The sequence below is a fragment of the Canis lupus genome, chromosome X, assembly GCF_003254725.2.
Source record: "Canis lupus dingo isolate Sandy chromosome X, ASM325472v2, whole genome shotgun sequence".
Taxonomy (NCBI): Eukaryota; Metazoa; Chordata; class Mammalia; order Carnivora; family Canidae; genus Canis; species Canis lupus.
In genome coordinates this window covers 102,801,156-102,822,254 of record NC_064281.1, presented here as the reverse complement: position 1 = coordinate 102,822,254, position 21,099 = coordinate 102,801,156, and positions in this window count along the sequence as shown.

The following is a 21,099-nucleotide window of genomic DNA, read 5'->3' as shown; positions in this document are numbered from 1 at the left end:
TCAAACTCACAACCCTGGATCAAGAATCACATGTTGTACTGACTGAGTCAGCTAGGCACTCTTCCCATGCCTTTTAGAGAAGTATTTCACTAAAAGAAGTATTTCACTTGCCTTCACTCTGAGTTTATGTAGTTAATTTTAGAGCTGTAACATACAATTTCATATTTGTCTCAACCACATTTAGAGTAAGAGGGTTGTTTTGTTTTGTTTTTTGGTTGTTTGGCTTCATAGCTATTTGTCCCCTTGGCAAATCACTGAATCTGTCAACCTCAGTTTTCATATCTGTAAAATGGAGATAATCACTATTCTAATTTTGCAGGGTTTATGGTGAGGATGAAACAAGCAACATATGTGAAAGTGCTCTGTAATTAGAAAAGTATCATGCCGCTATAAGGCCTAATGATGATAATGAGGATTCTTATTTTCTATTGTACAATGTACACAGATATCCCCCCCAAACTTGGCCTTAACCTCAGATTTGGTCAATGTCTTAGTTTTATCTTTATTAAAATTGAAAGCACATGTCTTTCTGGGTTTGCAGAATTTATTAGTGTACATTTTGTATATGATCATTTAACGAGTTAAATGTTCAACTGTCCATACTATCAGCCTACCACATTTTTCTACCCTGTCTGAAAGAACATCAGAGAAGTGTTTGTCAAGATCCTTGCTGAAGCCCAGGTAAATGATTTTTGCAGCTTCCTCTTGTAAGCCCATCCAAAAGGAAATGAGCTTAGTCTGGCATGACTTGCTCTTAATGAACCCATGCTGGTTCTTCATGATTAGTAAGTCCCATTTCCAAGGGCTCAGAAATCATCTTCTTAATAATCCATTCTAGAAGTTTGCTGGAGATCGACGTCAAACTCACCAGGCTAGCATTTGTAGATTCTCCTTACTTTGTAGAGGGGAAAAAATTATTCTTTATTTAGTCTTTTGGCACCTCTCTCCTTATCCACAAGTCTTTGGAGACTAGCAACAGAGATATTCAAACTTATAAGACAGATAAAAAAGAAACAATGCTAAATCCTAAGCTGTCGTTCACTTTTCCTCATTTTTTTGAAGTGAGAGAATTCAATTTAGTTAGATGATATAGACACACCCTCTACAATTGAGGTTATAGAGTTTATATGCCTTATTTTAGAAAGCCCAGAATGTCAATGGCAGATTGGTTAACAATGCAAAAGTGTCCTTTCCAGGGGATGCTTTACAAGAGCTCACACTTCTAGAGCAGTGCTTCTTAAACTTTAATGGGTGCATGAATCACCAGTGGATCCTGTTAAAAAGAAGATTTTTGATTCAGTAGATCTGGAGCAGAGTTTGAATTTAGGCATAACTCCCAGGTGAGGTCCATGTTGTGGGGACACAGATTATACTTTGAATAGCAAGGCTCTAGATTAATCACTCTAGGCCTTGGCTATACACTAGAATCACCTTAAGCGCTTTTAAAAACTTCCATGACCAAACTGCTCCCCACATTAACTAAAGCAGAATCTCTGGGGTTGGAACCTAGGAATGGGTATTCCTGAAGCTCTTCGGGTTATTCCAATGCACAGCCAAAGCTGAGAGCACTCTTCTAATACTAGTTATCTTTAATCTTTCGGCCAGTAGTCTTCAGGAGGACTCAAACTTTATCCCTTGATTCAGGCAACTGCAGGACCTACCTATTATAAGCCTATGCATAAAGACACTCCTTTTTAGTAAAATGTTGTTAACCAAGAGTATTGGAAGTGTTGTAAGAGACTATATTCCAATGTTGGTAATTTTAGGGTTACTTTGCTTTCCTTGCTGCCTACTACCATAATTGAGGGGTCAGTAGGGTGACGTGAGGGAGGAAGGTTAAGTTAGAAATAGTTTTGTAGCAATAAAAACTCATGTTTCCCCAGTGGGTTGCTTTATATAACACTACCACTTGGACAACAATTTAGAAAGTACTATAGAAATGAACAGGTTTTGGTTTGGCTTGGACCTCCACAGAAAACTCCACTTACAGTAAACAACTCTCTTTTGATCAGAGTGAATACACACATAAAACAGAATATACTTATTTGTTAAACAATCTCTGTCTTTATTGATAGCTAGTTAATGACAGCAGAGGCAGGCTAGCCCAGGCAACTAAAAGAATTTGAGATACATTATATTAAACCATAGAACTCAAAGACAAGTCATTTAAAGGTATAGTATCTTCCATGAAGATTCTTCAACATAAAGGTTAAGGATCAACACCAAAGAAAAAAAATGTAACAAAGAGCAGGCATTGAAATTTTACAGATCTGGACATTTCTTAGTTGAGCAATACTGATATAAATCCTCTCCCTGGCCGCTAAGCACAGGGAGAAAGCATATCGGTCTGTGGGTGGGGTGTGTGAAGGGCAATGGCTTGGCTGGCACTCCAGCTAGGGGCATACCAGAGAGAGAACGGCCAAATGAGGCCAGGCTCAAAGGGGGAACAAAGCAGGCTGGATGGTGGCAGGTCTCAAAAAAGTTCTAGGCAAGAATCCTCCTTCGGCAGCAATTGTTGCTGGCGCCAGACCTGACAATCCTTTGGGATATCATGGAAAAGGACCACTTTGAGGCCTGCTAATAAGATCACCATTATTACACTGTTGATCATTTTATAACATTTAGAGAGTCAACTTTCAGCAAATTCCTTCTCTTTATGCCCTGGGAATACGTTAGAGAACCTAAAAAGGGAAGACCTGGGAGGGAGAATCTGTGGCTCCTGCAAGGAAAGAACGGCACTGGCAGAAGCTTTTCCAGTGACTTATTTCCTCCTGGAGAACCTCCCAAGGACAAAGAAGGACAAAGAAGAGATGGGACTGCACTTATTGCCCCCTCCTTCAGAACTGAGTTCATCCCTACTTCTCACCCCTTTCACACCTCCACACTTCTTCCAACATTTCATTCTAAACCTTCCAACAGCCTGGTAAGCCAAAGAGAATTAAAAAATTTCTCCTTTGTAGCACATCTTATTTCCAGATGCCGCTCAGTGTGGCATCAGCAGTTCAAGGATCATTGTTCTGAAAGAGACAACTCTAGTCTCTGAGAGGTTTTTCTTCCATTGGCCCTAGGCATTGTTCCACACTCTCTATTAGACTGCGCCCACTCATCCTCCCAAGGCTAGCGCACAATGATACTCCTAATTCTCCTTGTCTGTCCAAAAGCAAGCCACGTACCCTTCTGAGGTGGTACAGTACACAAACAGTTCATTTTATGATGTGGTGAAGAATACAAGCTTTGGAGTGAGGGAGCAAGCCCAGAGTTTGCATTCCCCATTGCCACTTACCAGTTGCACACCCTTGCATGCCCACTAGAACTCTTGGTACCTTAGTCCTTCCTTATGTCAAACAAAAATGAATACTAATAGTACCCAATTCAAGGGTTGTTATGGGGATTAGCTATGATGTACATCCATTGCCTACCATGCAGTAGGTAAATGGTCAATAAATAGTAGCTTTCATTATTTTTTCTAGACTTCTCTCTTGGCAACTATAAAGAAAACAACTAGTGAGGTTTAAAAGATACTAACTGCAAACAAAAGTTGAAGGCTACAAAGTCACAACAATTTGAAAGTAACATACAAGAAAAAACCATAAAAATCACTGAGGTAATCACTGAAATATGAATAGAAATAACCTTGAGCTGTCTCTGCCCAAAGCTTGCTGAATTTCAAGATTTTTGCTTTTTCTTTAAACTGCAGTCTTGGGTAGAGATGAAGGTTCCTGGACTTAGAGTCAAACAAGCCTGAGATCAAATGCCAGCACTGTCCCTTACCAGCTCTGTGCCCTTGGACAGGTCCCTTAATTCCCTCAGCCTCAGTTCCCACATCTGCATAAGGAGAATAGAGTATCCAATTCCTATGGCTGCAGTAAGGATGTAATGGACTTGTTATAGCGTAAGAGCTCAGTAAAAGGAAGTTGCTCTCATAAGCTTGTGTTCCTACCTCCCGGGCCTGCGAATTTTTAGGGCTGTGTTCATGGATCCCATCCACATCTGAGTTCTTTCACATTCTCTTTCCTCCTAGGCCCTCTTTTGCATTCCGGGAAAATCAAGCTGACACATTTCCACCCAACGGTTGAGCTTACTTAATCACTCCAAGGAGGAAAGGAACAGAGGAAACACACCCCAAAACTGTAGGAGACCCTGCAACCCTGCCGAGCAGGAATGGGAGGGGCAGAATGGGAGGGAGAGAGAGGAAATCCTTCTCCCTCTGCCTTTTTGGCCCCTCTTTTACATCGGCTGAAAGCTTGCTGGGCAGCTCTGTAAAGGCGAACAAGGATAGGTGTGTCAGCTCTGCAGCTCCCTCCAGTGGTGGGGCCTGGAGAATCCACGAGGTGGAGACGGGGTGAGGAGTGTAGTCCTAGGACTCATGGAGAATAGCAATAACCCCAGTGACAACCATAGCAACAACAGTTTATACAACAGTAGCAATAATCCATAAAAACAACAATAATGATAATATTTGGTGGCCTTGCAGAGGAAGAGGACTAAAGTTCTGGGAAGATTCATGGTTAAGAATGGATTTACAAGTAATATGACAAAGATTACAGTAATATTTAGTGGCCTCATGTAGAAGAATAATCATGATTATAAAAGCAACATTTAGCAATTACTCCCTACACATCATTGCTAAGCGCTTTGTATGTATTATTTTACACAGCCCTTCAAGGAACTTCGGCCTCAGAAAAATTAAATAACTTGTCCATGGTCACATGGCAAACAAGTGGCAAAGCTGGTAGGAAAATCCAGGTATGTCTGACTCCAAACCTGTGCACTTCCCCCTGTACCATGCATGTAGTGGCAATGGAAGAAAACCAGCTGGCCGAGCTAGTTAGGACACCTATTTGCCTTCCAGTTCTTAGCCATGGACGTCTGCAGAAATCTGCAGGATTCTGAGCACGACTGACTGGTTACCATGGGAGCCACCCTCTCTCCCCTAGGCTTTTATTACCAGTCTTGGACAAGGGGGCTTCAGAAAAATAGAATTCTCTCCCACCTCCAGTAGGGTGGCAGGTTCCCCACTGAGTAGAACAATCTGGTACCCAGACATCCAGGTGTGTAGTCTTCTCATAAATGTGTGAATTGAGGGACATGAGGGAGATTCCTCCTTCCTAATTGCGAATGTTTGAAATTGGACCTTTGGAACATTCTGTACTTTATTAAAATGCAAATACCTGTTTTGATTCATTTACACCACAGTGTGAATCTTTTAGTTCATCATTTCCAAGAAAACTAGTCTCTGAGACTTTCATCCTAACATAGTTAGGACTACAGGCAAAGCCCTTCACAACATCTCCATCTCTGGCTTCAACTGCCCCCACTCTCTGTGCCAATACTTCCTACCACACTCCACCTCAAACCAATGAGTTCAAATATGTTACTGTTCCTGTACCTGGAATAACCCCTACCTCCCTTTTACCTAATTTTTAATTGTCAGTCAACATTAAGTACAGATGCCAACCTCCTTCCTGTCAGCCTCTCCCTTGCACCCATGTACCACCACACACAGGGTTATACCCTCTGGTTTAGGTTACTGTCCCTTGTACTATTAGAGCAGCCTCTGTTTTTATCTGACTCTCTATCCATATAGGTAATTATATATATATATATATATATATATATATATATTATATATAATATATATGTGTGTGTATATATATATAGTTATGGCATCTATTATTATGTTAGTTCCATATGAAATAGTATGTATTAGAATAATAATAGTAACAATAATAAACGCACATGATTAAAATACACAAGCAGTGCAGATTATGAAGTGAAAAATAGAATATTTCTATATCTCTCCACCACAGTCTCAATCTCCAGAGGTAATCTCTGTTAACAGCTTTTCCAGAAATGTTGGATGCCTATACAAGAATATCTGTATATGTTTCATTTTCACACAGGAACTACATCTTTCTTTTCTCATTCTGTAGATCTTGGGGAACTTCCCATATTGAAATATATAGCTGTCCTTAATCTGTTGTAAAATATTCAAAGGACAGAAGTATCATGATTTCCTTACCTATCCAGGAGTCTATCTTTTTTTTTTTTTTTAAAGATTCTATTTATCTATTCATGAGTGACACAGAGAGAGACAGAGACAGAGGGAGAAGCAGGCTCCATGCAGGGAACCCAATGTGGGACTCGACCCCCATGTGGGACTAGATCCTGGGACTCTGGGATCATGCCCCGAGCCAAAGGCAGATGCTCAACCCCTGAGCCACTCAGGCATCCTCGAACAGAAGTCTATCTTTGTTATTGGTTTGGTTCATTGCTGTTATGCTTGCTTTGATTTTGTTTGCTGTTAGAAACAGTGTTGTAATGAACATCTTCTTACAAATATATAATTGTCTGTTTGTATGCATATACACTTAGGATAAACTCTTTGGAAGTAGAACCACTGGGTTGAAGGGTATGGCCTTTTACAATCTTGATAAATATGTCAAATTGCTCTCCAAAAGCATACCTTCAAGTTAAATTCCAGCTGATTGCAAACAAGAATTATTGTATCCCCACATCCTCAAAAGCATTAGGTTTTTATCATGTTTCAAGTGTAGTAGGGGAAATTATATCTCATTGTTTTGATTTATCTTTAATCGTCAATACATTTGAGTTGAATTTTTATATTCCTTGGACATTTGTATTTCTTTTCCTGTTAAAAAATTTTTAAAGATTTTTATTTTTTCATGAGAGAGAGAGAGAGAGAGAGGCAGAGACACTGGCAGAGGGAGAAGCAGGCTGACATGGGACTCGATCCCAGGTCTTTAGGATCACACCCTGGGCTGAAGGCAGCACTAAACCACTGAACCACCCGGGCTGCCCACCTGTTAAAACTTTTGAACCACTCTATTGTGAGGTCTTTTTGCCTTCATGCACTAAAAGTTTTTGACACATACACTTTTAATTATTGTTTTTAAATTTTAAAAAAAGGGCTTAAAAATCTTTATTAAATGTATAACCCATTTTTTCTTTGTTATTGCTTTTTGACTTGCTTATTTATTTGCTATTGCCATATATAAATGATAATATTTATGTAATTGAATGTATTAATCTTTTCCTTTAGAGTATCTGGTTTTTATATCACACTTAGATAAAAATATCTCTTTCATTGCAAGATTATAAAAACAATCACCTTTGCTTTCATCTAGTACCTTATGGCTTTTCCTTTTTTAAGTGTTTAAGACGAGTGATCCAGAATTTGTTTTGGTGTAAGGGGTCAGATACAGATTCAGGCATTTTATTTGAATGGCTAGCTAGTAGTACAATCACTTTGTATTTTTTTTTATTTATTTTTTTACACTTTGTATTTTTTAATATTTATTTGTCCCTTCCCCTAGAATCTGAGCTCTTCCAAGAAAAGAGCACTATTTTACTATTGATTGTAACCCAACATCTAACACTGCCTGGAATATAATAGTATTTACTCTATACATGTTGAATGAATGCCAGATATGGTTTCAGTTTCCTCTGTTGGTAAACAAAGCCTGCTGGAAGACAATTAGTAGCCTATATGTGCCACATTTTATTAACTCTACTGCTAAACCAGTAGGAGCCTCTCTTCTTATCAGCTACTGCTTGGTACCTATAACCTCTTACCCAAGCTAGCTGATTTAAAAGGCTAGATAGGGCAGCCCGGGTGGCTCAGCGGCTCAGTGGTTTAGCGCCGCCTTCGGCCCAGGGCCTGATCCTGGGGACCTGGGATCGAGTTCCGCGTCAGGCTCCTTGCATGGGGCCTGCTTCTCCCTCTGCCTGTGTCTCTGCCTCTCTCTCTCTCTCTCTCTCATGAATAAATAAATAAAATCTTAAAAAAATAAAAGGCTAGATAGACAAGACCTGAGCCTAATTAAATATTGGAGGCTCATGGTAAAAAGAAACATAATAAAACTCCATTGGGCCAAGAAGCCCCCTACTCCATAATTACTACTGACTGAAATTCTATCTTTAGGACTTGATATCCTTTATTAAAATGCAAATATCTCGAGATACCTGGTTGGCTCAGCGGTTGAGCATCTGCCTTCAGCTCAGGGAGTGATCCTACCATCCCGGCATCAAGTCCCACATCGGATCCCTGCATGGAGCCTGCTTCTCCCTCTGCCTCTGTCTTTGCCTCTCTCTCTGTTTTCTCTCACGAATAAATAAATAAAATATTTAAAATAAAATAAAATGCAAATATCTCGTTGAGCTGGATTTCTTTATTCATTTACACCACAGTGTGAATTTTTGTTGCCTAATCCAATGCAAAGAAGAAAGTCTATGACAACAAGTTTTGAGGGGATGGTTGGAAAAAAGTAAAGGGCAAGAAAGGGATCGCTGAGCAAGGGATTGCATGGGGGAAAGCACTTAATTCTAACATTCCAACATGGCACTTTAATGTACCAAGCCACTTAATCACAAAATACATCATCCTACACACCCTTCCCTGAATTTCAGCAATCTAGACTCTTCAGACTCATTGGACATATTTGTAGGGAACTATTTAAATTAGAGAAGATTACATCAGTCTGCTAAAGGCTAATTTCTTTGGAGTGTTTTTGAGAATTTTATCTAGAAAGAACATATGGGTATTATGTTTTCATTTAAAGAATCTAATAGTTGATTCCAGTGCCCAAAATGCCTTCTTATCCTCTGTTGACTCCAAACTTAACATCTACCTGATTAAAAGTACTTTGGGGAAGGAAATGGCAAAAAGCAGAAGGTCAAGATGTACCTCTGCACTCTTCTAATTCAGGGCTTTTAAATACATATTGTTAAACTCTCTCTTCCCCATTTTGTCTGGCTGAAAAGAAATCCCAATTTTAAGAATCTTAAATTGGTGTGACTTGCAAGCCTGCTCAGCACCTGGGCTTGTGCTTTGGGGGTTGACGTCAATGAGCAATGGGGGTTAAGAAAGTCATTTTCCTGGTTTATTAGAATCTGTCTCTTTGGACCCAGGTCATTCTTCACATGCCCTGGTCATGTTGGTCTAAGCTACTTCCATCACAAGCTGTTTTTCATTTCCTAGTTTGTATGAAAAATTGACCATAAAAGTCTGTACATGAGCCACTTGTTTATTGCTAATCCATCCCTGGAGTCTGAAGGGAATGAAATAACTAATGGACTCTGAAATTAAGCCCTTATTAAAAGTGTATATTCAATGGAAAATGCAGCATTTGAGTTAATACTCATTCATATCCTACTTAGCATGAATTAGTGTTGGAGGCTTTCCTACAGAAACTCTAAGGATACAGTTTAGGAAAGAGTAAAGAATAGAAAGGGAAACAGGGCATTGGACCCTAGGGGAGAAAGTACCACTAGGCCTAAAAAGATCCTGAAACAAGAAGTAGAATAACACCAGAAATAATCTTCTGTTTTCTCCCAATTCATCTGAAATCCAGTCCCAGAAAAGAAAGCTCTGGAAATTCCCACGAATTTATTAACCCTCGGCAATAATAATAATAGTAATAATAATAATAATAAATGTTAGGTAATATTCTGTGATGAACCAGAAGACTTCAGAAATTGAATTGAATTTAAATATTTTAAAGGTCCTGTAAAATAAATATATGCACATATATATTAAAAATAATCACTATAATAGAGAAGCTGATGATATTAGTGGCAAGTTATATTTACTGAGCACTTTGTGCCAACCACTGTGTGCATAATAACTCATTTAAGCTTAACAATTTTTAGGAAGGCACTATTATACTCTCAGTCTTACAGAAGAGGAAATCCGGGCTCAATGAGATTAGTAACTTGCCCAATATCATACAACTAAGAAGCAGAATCTTCCTCCACTGGCTGAGAACCAAGACTGAGCCCAGAAGCCCTATTCTGCACCATTGTGCTACTTCAGGCTTGTGCTGCTGCTGCTGTTTGTTATCTCTAGGCCTCAGGTCCACAGCAATTCCTGCTCTGGATAGGATTCTGAGTCAGAGTTGGCCTTTCTGTATCTTATTTTCTCCGGCTGGGGGCCCACTCCTCTAAATACTTTGAAGGCCATTTTTGTATTCCACCTTGGCACCTCCCTCCTAAATTGACTGATCCAAATGAAGCAAGGACACGTCTCTTGCATGTCAAGCATTTTCCTAGGTGCTTTCACACTTAGTCTTCTTATTTAATATATCAGCCTTTGAGGTAGATATTATCATCCCCATTTGGCAGAAGGGCAAACTGTGACTAAAATGAGAATATACCTAAGACAAGTGGCAATTTGGATATGGGTCTGTCTGATTCCAGAGTTTGAAAGGACTGGTGAGATATAAATAATTTATACTTCTCTAGACTTCTTAAAGAAGGATTGGATGCGTAATTAATGTTGGAATCTCTGGTAAAAGGGACAGGTAAATGAGGCATATGTTTTGGGACAAGAGGCTTCTATCCTAGGGTCTTCTCCACATCAACCCAAGCAGGAGTTTACTCCTTAACTCACCCCACACACACATAGCACTGGCTAGGCTGATCTTGCCTGGTCTGTTCATCCTTTCCCTTGCTAGAATTGCCCTGAAAATCATTACAGTAATACAAAGGTCACCCTCTAGCCTAGCTCCCTTTTTCCTGGCTCAGTCTGGTTCTTACATAAAGGCAAAAAGCTCAACATACATTAGAAAAGTTAGATGGGAGTACGGGGAGCTTTTCTTAGTCCTTTCCAACTGGGGCAAAAGTATCTGGAAAGAATCAGTGGGTCCTGAAATAGTCGTGTTGGCTCAAGCCCATTTGGAACTCAAACTGTCCCTCTTAATCCAGTTACGGGAACTACAATAAAATGATGCCCCCTCCTCAGTCTCCCCAACATTGATGAGTTATTAAATACATATTTTTATTTCAAATTTAAATAAATTAGAATAAGGACTTAGACTTTCTAGCATAGACAATTATATTTATCCAGTTGCTTAATGAAAAATGCATTATTGAAGCCTTGCAGTGCTTAAGCACATGGAGCACTGTAGATTAATTTTATTAAGTTGTTTTGCCTTTAGGATACCAAGCACTCACTTTCAGTTTGATTAGATGAGAACCCATCAGGTGTGTATGCTAATTTTATAGTGAATCTAAAATTTTCAGCTGCAAATCACCTGTCCTTATTCTTTACTGAAGCCTCTTTGGCACTGTAAAACACTCTTTATCCAACTCCACCAAATTGCCTGACTGGTACCACTTCCAGTATGACTTGACTCCATTAAAGGTTTTTGCCTTAACACACTAAACACCTGGATTCATGTCTTATCTTCAATTGAAGATCTCATATCTGTGGAAAGAGTTGAATTTTTAAGACCTGGATGTTTACAAATTTGAATTCTGAAACTACTCCTTTCTTTATTCATTTTAAATAGAAGCTCTAAAATCTAAAAATAACTTAACACTCAAAACCCAAAAAACAAATAATGCAGTTAAGAAATGGGCAGAAGACATGAATACACACTTTTCAAAGAAGACATCCACATGGCTAACAGATGCAAGAAAAGATGCTCAACATCACTCAATTTCAGAGAAATACAAACAAAAACCATAATGAGCTATCACATCTGTCAAAATGGCTAAAATTAACAATGCAAGAAACAACAGGTATTGGTGAGAAAGGGGAACCCTCTTACACTGTCAGTGGGAATGCAAATTGGTGCAGCCACTATAGAGTACAGTATGGAGTAAACAGGAGTTAAAGAATAACAAACAAAATTGAAGGGAAAATTGATCTAACAAACAAGAAAAGTATGAAATCTATCAAAGTTAAGGAGAGACAAAAATCTTCAAATAAAAAGTACACACCAATTACCAGGAAAGCTAGCTTAATAGAAAGGTATCCAACTGAAGACACATGATGGTGAAATTTCAGAACTCCAAGGAGAGAGAAAATAAAAATGTGTGAACATTTCCAAAGCAGTAAATAGGCAACCTACACAGGAATGAGGATCAAGCTAGGATCAGATTGCTCATCAGCAATACTCAATGTTAAAAAAAAGTAGTAATAGAATAGCCTCCAATTAATGAGAAAAAACAACTTGGAATTAAAGATATTATACTCAGAAAAAAACAGTATTTCAGTTGGAGGGTTGGAGTCTGAGTGAAATGAAGATATTTTTCATTGGGCATGCAGAGATTCAGGTATTTCCCCACCTGCAATTTATCTTTGAATGAATTACTGAGGATGTTCTCTAGCAAAATGAAAAATGAACCCAAGGAAATGATGTGAAGTAAAAGAAGTAATGGGATCCAAAAGTCTGTAAAAATTATAATAAAGTCTAAGTAATCATTGACTGAAAAAAATAACAATATGGAACTAAATCCCAGATGATCTCTACATGGGAAATTAAGGGGATTAGGAGGAAAAAAGAGGTAAACTATTGCTATGGTTGTTGTCTTTTTCAAGATCAGGATATAGATAATTATACATTCTAGAAATGTATGGAAAATATGTGTTTAAATACTTTTTAAGAAATTAAGGGTAACAACTGGAATATGAGATATAATATAAAACTTCCCCCCCCCAAAAAAATACTAGAGAACACAAAATAAAACACAGGAAAATGTTATCTCCTAAAGTTGCTGGAAAGGAAAAAACAAAACAAGAAGTCATGGTAATTAGAAAAAGTAAAACAAGACAGGATAATCATAAATATCAAGAATCATTTGAGTTTACATAGATAAATATTGTTAAAAGACAGATCATCTCAGGTTGGACAAATAAAATCTAGCCATATCTGGTTTAAGAGACACATTTTAAACCAAATGGCACATGAAACTTGAAAACAGATTTAGAAAGACACATGAAAAAAATGCTAACAAAACTCAAGTCAGGGGGATCCCTGGGTGGCTCAGCAGTTTAGCGCCTGACTTTGGCCCAGGGCGTGATCCTGGAGTCCTGGGATCGAGTCCCGGGATCGAGTCCCATGTCGGGCTCCCTGCATAGAGCCTCCTTCTCCCTCTGTCTGGGTCTCTGCCTCTCTCTCTCTCTTTCTCTCTCTCTCTCTCATGAATAAATAAATAAAAATCTAAAAAGAAAACCTGAAGTCAGGTGTAACAATAGTAATACCAAGCAAAAGAAAAAAAGATAAAAATTAAAAGGGACAAGAGACATATTTCATATTGGTATAATCCACCAGGAGGATAAATCATTTATTAGACTATTGTGCCAATTGTTAGAATAATTATACCAATTATTAGATTAATAAAAAATGTAACTCTGAAATAAATGAAATAAGCATGGAAAACAAAGAAGAAACTGGAAATCCACAAAATTAATGGGAAACTTTGACACAACTCTTGCTCAGAAACCCAGCAACAGATCAAGTGGGAACATAAATACAAAGGAAGAGAATTTGTAGAACCCATGAGTTTGATACAACATACACGTACATGCATGTATCCAACAAGCAGAGAATTGGCATTCTTTAGACATATATGAGACATGCACAAAATTTGACCGTGTGAGTTTACAAAAATCTCAACCAATTAGGAAAAGCTAAGAACGTTAAGGTTATATACTCTGAACACATCAATACAATTGGAAATTAGTAATACTGGCAAAAGAAAAGAAGTTTTGAGAATTTCTCCATAAAATATTTTAAAGTTTCTTCCAATGACTCTTTGTTAAAGAAAAAAAAAATTAAAATTGCAAACTATTTAGGAATAAACTAGAATAAAAGTACTATTTAGTGGGGTGCCTGGCTGGTTCAGTTGGAAGAGCATGAGACTTGATCTCAGGGTTGTAAGTTTGAGCCCCATGTTGGGTATAGAGACTACTAAAAATTAAGTAGACTTTTAAAAAAACATTACATAGCAAAACCGATAGAACATGGTCAAAATGGCACTGAAAGAAAACATCATAGTCTAAATAAATGTATTAGAAAACTCAAGATGTTAGGGAAAGAAGAACAAGGTTAACTAAGGGAAAATACAAAGGAATATAAATGTAAAAGCATAATTTAAAGAAATTTTGATAAGAACAAAAACAAACACAAGGGTAATGTGGATCCATAAAACCTAACATAATTTATTTGAAAAGGTTACTAAAATAGATAAACCTTTGAGGTAGTCTGAGCAAGAAAAACAGATGGGAGATATAAATGTTTGAAACAATAGCTATAATAAATACATATATTGAGGTTATTTAATTTTGTATTAAACACAGTTATGCATAATTTTATGAGAGTAGAATTTTGAAAATCAATACTTAATGAACTATTTTTTAGGAAAACACGTATTGCTAAAATTGATGCAAGAAAATGTAGAAAACCTGAATAGACTAATAATCTGGAAGATAGTCATAGATCTACCCTGTAAAAAAGAAACAGGGCTCAAAAATTAAATAGCCAAGTTCTATTAAATCCTCAAAGGACAAGTCACTCTCGTGCACTATCAAATCTTCTGGAGCATGAAGAAAAAAGGAAATATTCTGCATTCATTTTGCAAGTCTAGCATAACTACCATGACAAAAGTTGGGCAAAGATTCCAGAAAACAGAAAACTATGGAGCCAACCTTGCTTCTGAGCCTAGATGCAGAATACTAAACAGAACATGAGCACTTCAAGTCCAGGAGTGTGTTCAAAGAAAAAGTAGTATGAATCATGACCAATAAGACTTTTCTGTGAAATGAATATGGCTTAATATTAGGTACTTTATTAATGCGATTCACTACATTAACAGATTGTGATATAAAAATTATATGATCAAAAAAAATTAAAAAATAAAAATTATATGATCGCCAATAATTTGATGCCCCAAATTATTTCATGAAACAAGCTATTCCCATTATGACACACATCATAGTAGCATATCATATTTTAGTACCTATAAAACATTACTGTTTTTATTTGGTGCACTGAGATTCCAGATTTATCACATACTTTCAAAGTTCTGCTCATGTTTATTACACCTCATTGACTATTTGAATGTGATCCTTTGGGTTAATTCATCTTAAGACTTCACTCTTTTAATTTCTCTTTATCCAAGGTTCTGTTTTTGTTGATTTTAAGTTTAGTTTCTATCTTATCATTTATTTGATTTCTCCACTAAAGTTTATTGGCATATCTTCCATGGTTCCTCAGAGTTCTTGTATATAATACAACCAGGTTCACACTCTAAATTTTTTAAAAAGATTTATTTTTATTTATTTATGATAGACATGGAGAGAGAGAGAGAGAGGCAGAGACACAGGCAGAGGGAGAAGCAGGCTCCACCCTGGGATCCTGACGCGGGACTCGATCCCAGGACTCCAGGATTGCGCCCTGGGCCAAAGGCAGGCATGAAACCGCTGAGCCACCCAGGGATCCCCTCTAAATTTTTTTTGATTAACACCTAAATGCATAAAATAATGAATAAGTAGAGTTGTGCTAAAAAAAAAATCACTTCTTAAAAATAGTCCCTGTGTCAATAGAATCACTGAATGATTAGAATAAATGAAATGAAAAAGTTTTGATAAAGTTGCAATGAAACTGCTTGTATGCATATATATTGGTTTCAAGGGCAATTTGACAGTGTTTAATAAAACTGAAATATTCAGACCCAGCAATTCCACATCAGAGAAATATACCCTAAGGAAATGCTTTCACTTGTGTACAAAGAGATATCTAAAGTTGTTCATTGCAGAATCATAACTGTGATCATTTGTAAACAACCTATGTATTTATCAGTGGGAAAAATAGCTAAGCCAATGATAGTATAGGCATACTATGCAGCCCTTTATTAAAAATGAGACAGTTTTATACATACCTACATGAAAATATCCCCAAGACATGCTGTTGAATGAAAAAATCAATTTGTAGAACAACACATACAGTTTTATACCATTTATTTTAAAACTAACCCCTACACAACAATACATATCTATATGTCTGTAGATACATGACAATTGTTTGGAAAATTGTACTACAAATGTAATTTCTATCTTGAAAGAGGTATGAAATAGAGGGCTGAGGGGGGCCTTTGGTATTTTTTTTTAACATTTTTACAATGATAAAAGACCCACATATTACTTGTGAAATTTTAAAATTAAACACACAAAAAGATGGTAACAAAGACAATTAGGGGCTTTCCTGCAACTTCCACATTTTATAAATGAAAAAACTGAGCTCAAAAGAAACTGAGTTACTGTCTCAAGGTCATGAAGTTCATTAGTGGCAGAACTGGACTTGGAATCCAGACCCCTAGTCTCCCAGGCCAGGGAGCATCACATAAGTAGGTAGTCATCTCCATTATTACCTAGAATCTCTCTTGTTCCACCAACAATAGAAGTCATTTTGTGATGTTACCAGGATTGTCATTTGGGGATCAGTAGACCAGTACCTTGTCTATAAATGCTATATAAGCCAAACAGAACCTTTTGGCCCTTGTAGAATGGAACACAACAAAACATAATTTTCTCCTACCACCTATTAACCTTAAGATAAATTACCTTGGTAATCACAATACTGGATGTTTTTTTCTGTGATGCGCAAAGGGAAAAAATTCACAATAGACCTCATCTAATGCCTCATGGTGCTGAATGATTACTTTTATTAAATATGTTTCTGTTTGGGCTTTAGTGTTTGATCTATCTGTAAAATCCTCTGTACAATTCTGAAAATATTTTCATTTATACATTCTGAAAACTTCTTTAGCTCCTGGAGCTGGATCTTTAATAGTTGAAGCAAGCATAAAGAATACATTATTTGGATAAATATTTTGGACCCTCCACAACATGGCTTCAGACAACCATTATAGGAATTCTTCCCTTTACAACCCTATGAGAATTCTTGCCCCTAATCACAGTGTACTGGGATACTTAGTGCCCGTGGAGCACTCCTTGGCCATTCTTACCCCTAGAACATTGTTCAGACTTGTATCTCCCTCCACTTTGTAATAGTCAACCTCATCTATCTACCCACACCCATGGAAGGGCAGTACAGTACAGTGGTCAAAAGCATATCTCTGGATTGAGACTGAAGTTCATATCCCACCTCTTACACTTACTGTGTGATCTTAAAAAATTTATTTAACAGATCTGATTTTCAGTTTCTTCATTTTTAAAATGGCAATAACACAGGCATCTGGCAACTCTTGATGCTGGGGTCATGAGATTGAGCCCCATGTTGGGCAGAGAGATTTTGTTACCAACAAAATATATACAGCATTAATAAATGGCAATAATGACCCTACCTCATGTGTATGTTCTGAAAATATATAACTCCCTTGCCATAGTGTCTACTGCATAGTAAGCCATTATTATCATTATCTATCTTTCATTGATACCTCCAAACCCTTTTATTTTCAAATACATGCAAGAGCATATGTGGTCACATGTATATATGACCTGACGTATGAGTTTACTTGCCACTGAGCTCATGTGTAGAAGAGGCTGATTCTCATCTTAACAACCAATCAGAATCAGGTCAATTGTACAACAGCATTTTAATATCTTCCCTATCTTTATACCTTAAAAAAAACAGAGGCACACCTTCAGTTCACCACTCCACTCTGCATGGACTAGAAGTATTCAATGGCTGACTGTGAAGACATAAGAGATTTGCTGAGCCAAAAGTGCTTCTGGAAAGGGGGAGAAATTAGAGATGTCATCCCAAGGAGCCATGTCAGAGTTGGGACCTGATAGGAAAGAGTAAGAGCCACGTCTACTCTAAAATGTTTCTCCATGAGTCAAACTTACAAGTGCCTGAAATTTTCCCATTAGAATTTTAAGTCTGAAAGACCTGGAATTTGGAGCCTTGTGCATGAATTTCTAAAAAATAAATTGATTGTGAAATCAATCACAATCATGAAAACTTTAAAAGAAATACTTATTATCTCCAAATTAAGTGATTGGCCTTTATTAAAATGCAAATATCTTATGAAAAGATACAGAATTAAGTTGTTTTCATCCATTCACACCACAGTGTAAATTTCTATATCACATCAATTCCAGAAAAACAACTAGAGAAAACAAGCTTTCAAAGAAGGAGATTAGAGGGGAGAAAAGGTCACTGCTATGCACATGGGCCCCCATCCCTAGGGAGAAGAACAGGAAAATGATTTCATAGAAGACAGCACTTAAAAATCATGTTCTAGGGATCCCTGGGTGGCGCAGCGGTTTGGCGCCTGCCTTTGGCCCAGGGCGCGATCCTGGAGACCCAGGATCGAATCCCACATCAGGCTCCCGGTGCATGGAGCCTGCTTCTCCCTCTGCCTATGTCTCTGCCTCTCTCTCTCTCTCTCTCTCTCTGTGACTATCATAAATAAATAAAAATTTAAAAATTAAAAAAAAAAAATTTAAAAATCATGTTCTAATGCAGGGACATTTATTTACAAATCAGGTAAATTAAAAAATGCATCCCACTTACTTCTTTATGAACCTAGGCAAACCACATTCTCTAGACTGATTGGATATGTTTGTACAGGATGATTTCTCTTAGAGGGGATTGCATTAGTCAGTTGTGGGCTAATTTCCTGGTATATTTCCCAGAATTTCAATGGGAAAGAGTATTTGGGCATTTTATTTTTCTGTTTTCTTTAAAGACACTGACTGATGATTCATATGATGAGCATACCCTCCCCACCCTACAAAAATAACCTTATTTTTAAAATATTTACTTTGAGTATTTGCTACTCATAGGAACCTGGGTAAGGGAAAGGGAGGGAGCAATTGAGAGCCAGGTTATTTCCTACAAAGACAAACTCTCAAAACTGGCATTTCTCCCTGTTCTGGTCAAAGTTTTCATTCTACAAATCAGTCCATAGTTGTATCACTGTTCTTACTATATCACATTGCCATTATCTACTGAAGTCTCTAATCTTCCAGAAAACCACAAGCTACAGAAAAGCAGAGATCATGGGTTTATCATCAAAGGACCCTTAAATCTTTGCATAGTATCTGGAACCTAAGAGATACTCGATAGAGTTGAATGAATGAATGTGCAAATGAAGGAATGAATGACTAAATGGAAATCAAAAAGCCAGAGTGGTGAGAACTCCTGACTCAGGTCATCTGAAGCCTATGGTGGGAATAGGATATTCTCCTGTGGGAGAATGAGAATGAATTACTTGCCACCCTGAGTGAAAACAGATTAGAGGCCTCAAGGTTAGGCATAACTGCAAGGCCCCTAGAGTTGTAACAGTCAAATGGAATGAGCCTTTGAAGCTTTCTCTCCCACACTCCAATGGCCTTCAGGAGCCAACAACAACATCTCCTGAGAACATGTGGCCCTCAAGACCCCACACTCTCCTAAGGGAGTGGGAGAAGAACCAGATTTGGAGCTAGAAGGCTAGGATGCAAATCCTGATTTTGTGCTTACAAACTCTAAAATCCCTCGGGGAAGTCACTTGCATTTTGAGAGTCTCAGTTTCATCATCTGCAGAATGGGAATGATTAATAAAGTCCACGCTACTGAGCTGTTCTGCAGATACAGTGAGTCAGCATATGTGAATGCACATAGTAGGAATTTAGAAAATGTTACATTCTAGGGCCTATCTTTGTTTTTCAGCAATACTGTTGGCCTAGATTAGGAACCCCTTAAAGTCCCTGAGATTCCAGGGGGCAGAAAAACAGACTTTGTTTTAATTGAATTTGACATCTCAGATGTCAACAAAGGGCTTGGGAGTATGTGTGGGAAGAAGAGGGGAATGGGTAGGAGCAAGAGTAGAACCATGGGGAAGTGGAAGTTGCTAGGGAAATAAAAGAATGGAAAACCTTGTTATACCTTTTATGGAAAGTGGGAGGAGAAAGGCAGGAGAGAGAGGTTGATAGGGCAGAAGTTGTAGTTTAGGAGTGATCAAGGGAAGTTAGAAAAATCCCCAGAGTAAGAAGAGCAATGCTCCTTGGGTATATCCCCCACCCCTGGTAGCTACCATGAGGTAGGACCTTAACTGACTAAAGGGAGCCAGCAGGGAGCTCTCAGCCACACATCTTCACAAAAAGAATTGTCATGTCTTGCCATACCTCCCTTAGCACAAGTACTGCCACCCCAGAGATTCTCCCAATCCCATTCTGGGCTAGAATGGCTGGTTATGAGTTCAAGGATAAGAGGGCAGATCTGTGGGGAGAAAGGAAGGGTCTGAGCATGATGAATTCACCTGACACTCACATCCACCATGGCCCTGAGCAGACATTGGCTCCCCTCAAAGGAGGGTAGAGTGAGAGAAATAACCATATGAAGGAGTGATTCTCAGGCATCAAGAGAGTGAAACAGTAAAATCTTTCCCTGGCACTCACAGAACAACTCTAGAGGTACCTCCACATCACCTTCTCTAACCATGTGCCTAAAAGACAAAGGTTTACTCTCTTTTCCCTTTGAAAATCCACATTCCTTCTCAAAGCTTCCTCTTTGGAGACTTCCTTTGGGTCTGAGATAGCCAAATGGTTGCCATGGGAACCTGCCCCTCATTTGCCTCTAATCACCTGTTCTGGAGGGATAAAGCTTCAACTCCCATTTCTATTAGATGAGATCACATCAATCAGTTATACCAATTTCCTATAGTGTTTCTGAGAATTTCGTCTGGAAATAGCTTTTATGTTTTGTTAAAAGAAGCCAGTTGTTGATCTGCACATAGTGATGCATACTGCCATCACTCCTGCCTGTTCCTGTGAAAACCCCTGTTTTTAATACACTTGAGTCCAGTCGGATAGTTATGAAATTTCAGCCTTCTAGAGTGGGTTTAATCTATCAGATGTCAAAGTTGAAACTTTATCTTGTCAAACTTCCTGTAGCCTCTTAAAATAGAAGCTAGAGAAATAAACATCTTGAATTAGTATGACAGGTGAACTATTAGCACACAAAGTTGTCAGAATCCCACTCGTGTGGAACTAGCCTCAGGTCCCTCTGTGTAACATAACATAGCATTGTATCAGAGGAAAAGTACATTCTCCAGATTCTTGGATTTGGTCTGGAGGAAAGATGGGAAATCCACAACCTTTCTCCTTTGTTCCCCTCTTCTGTGCTTTTCTCCCATTGCTGGTAGCTGAAGTTCTATGTCAGTAGAATTATGAATAGTTTTGTGCCTAGAGATGGAGTAAGATGGAAATTTCAGTTTCATCCCCCTTAGATGGCTTTCAAATTTCTAGTTCAGCTCCCTCCAGTTTCATGACGGAGACCACGGTACCTCTCCCTGCTTCTGTCCCCTTCCACCTTCTCTACTCTTCTCACCTCAATCAATGCC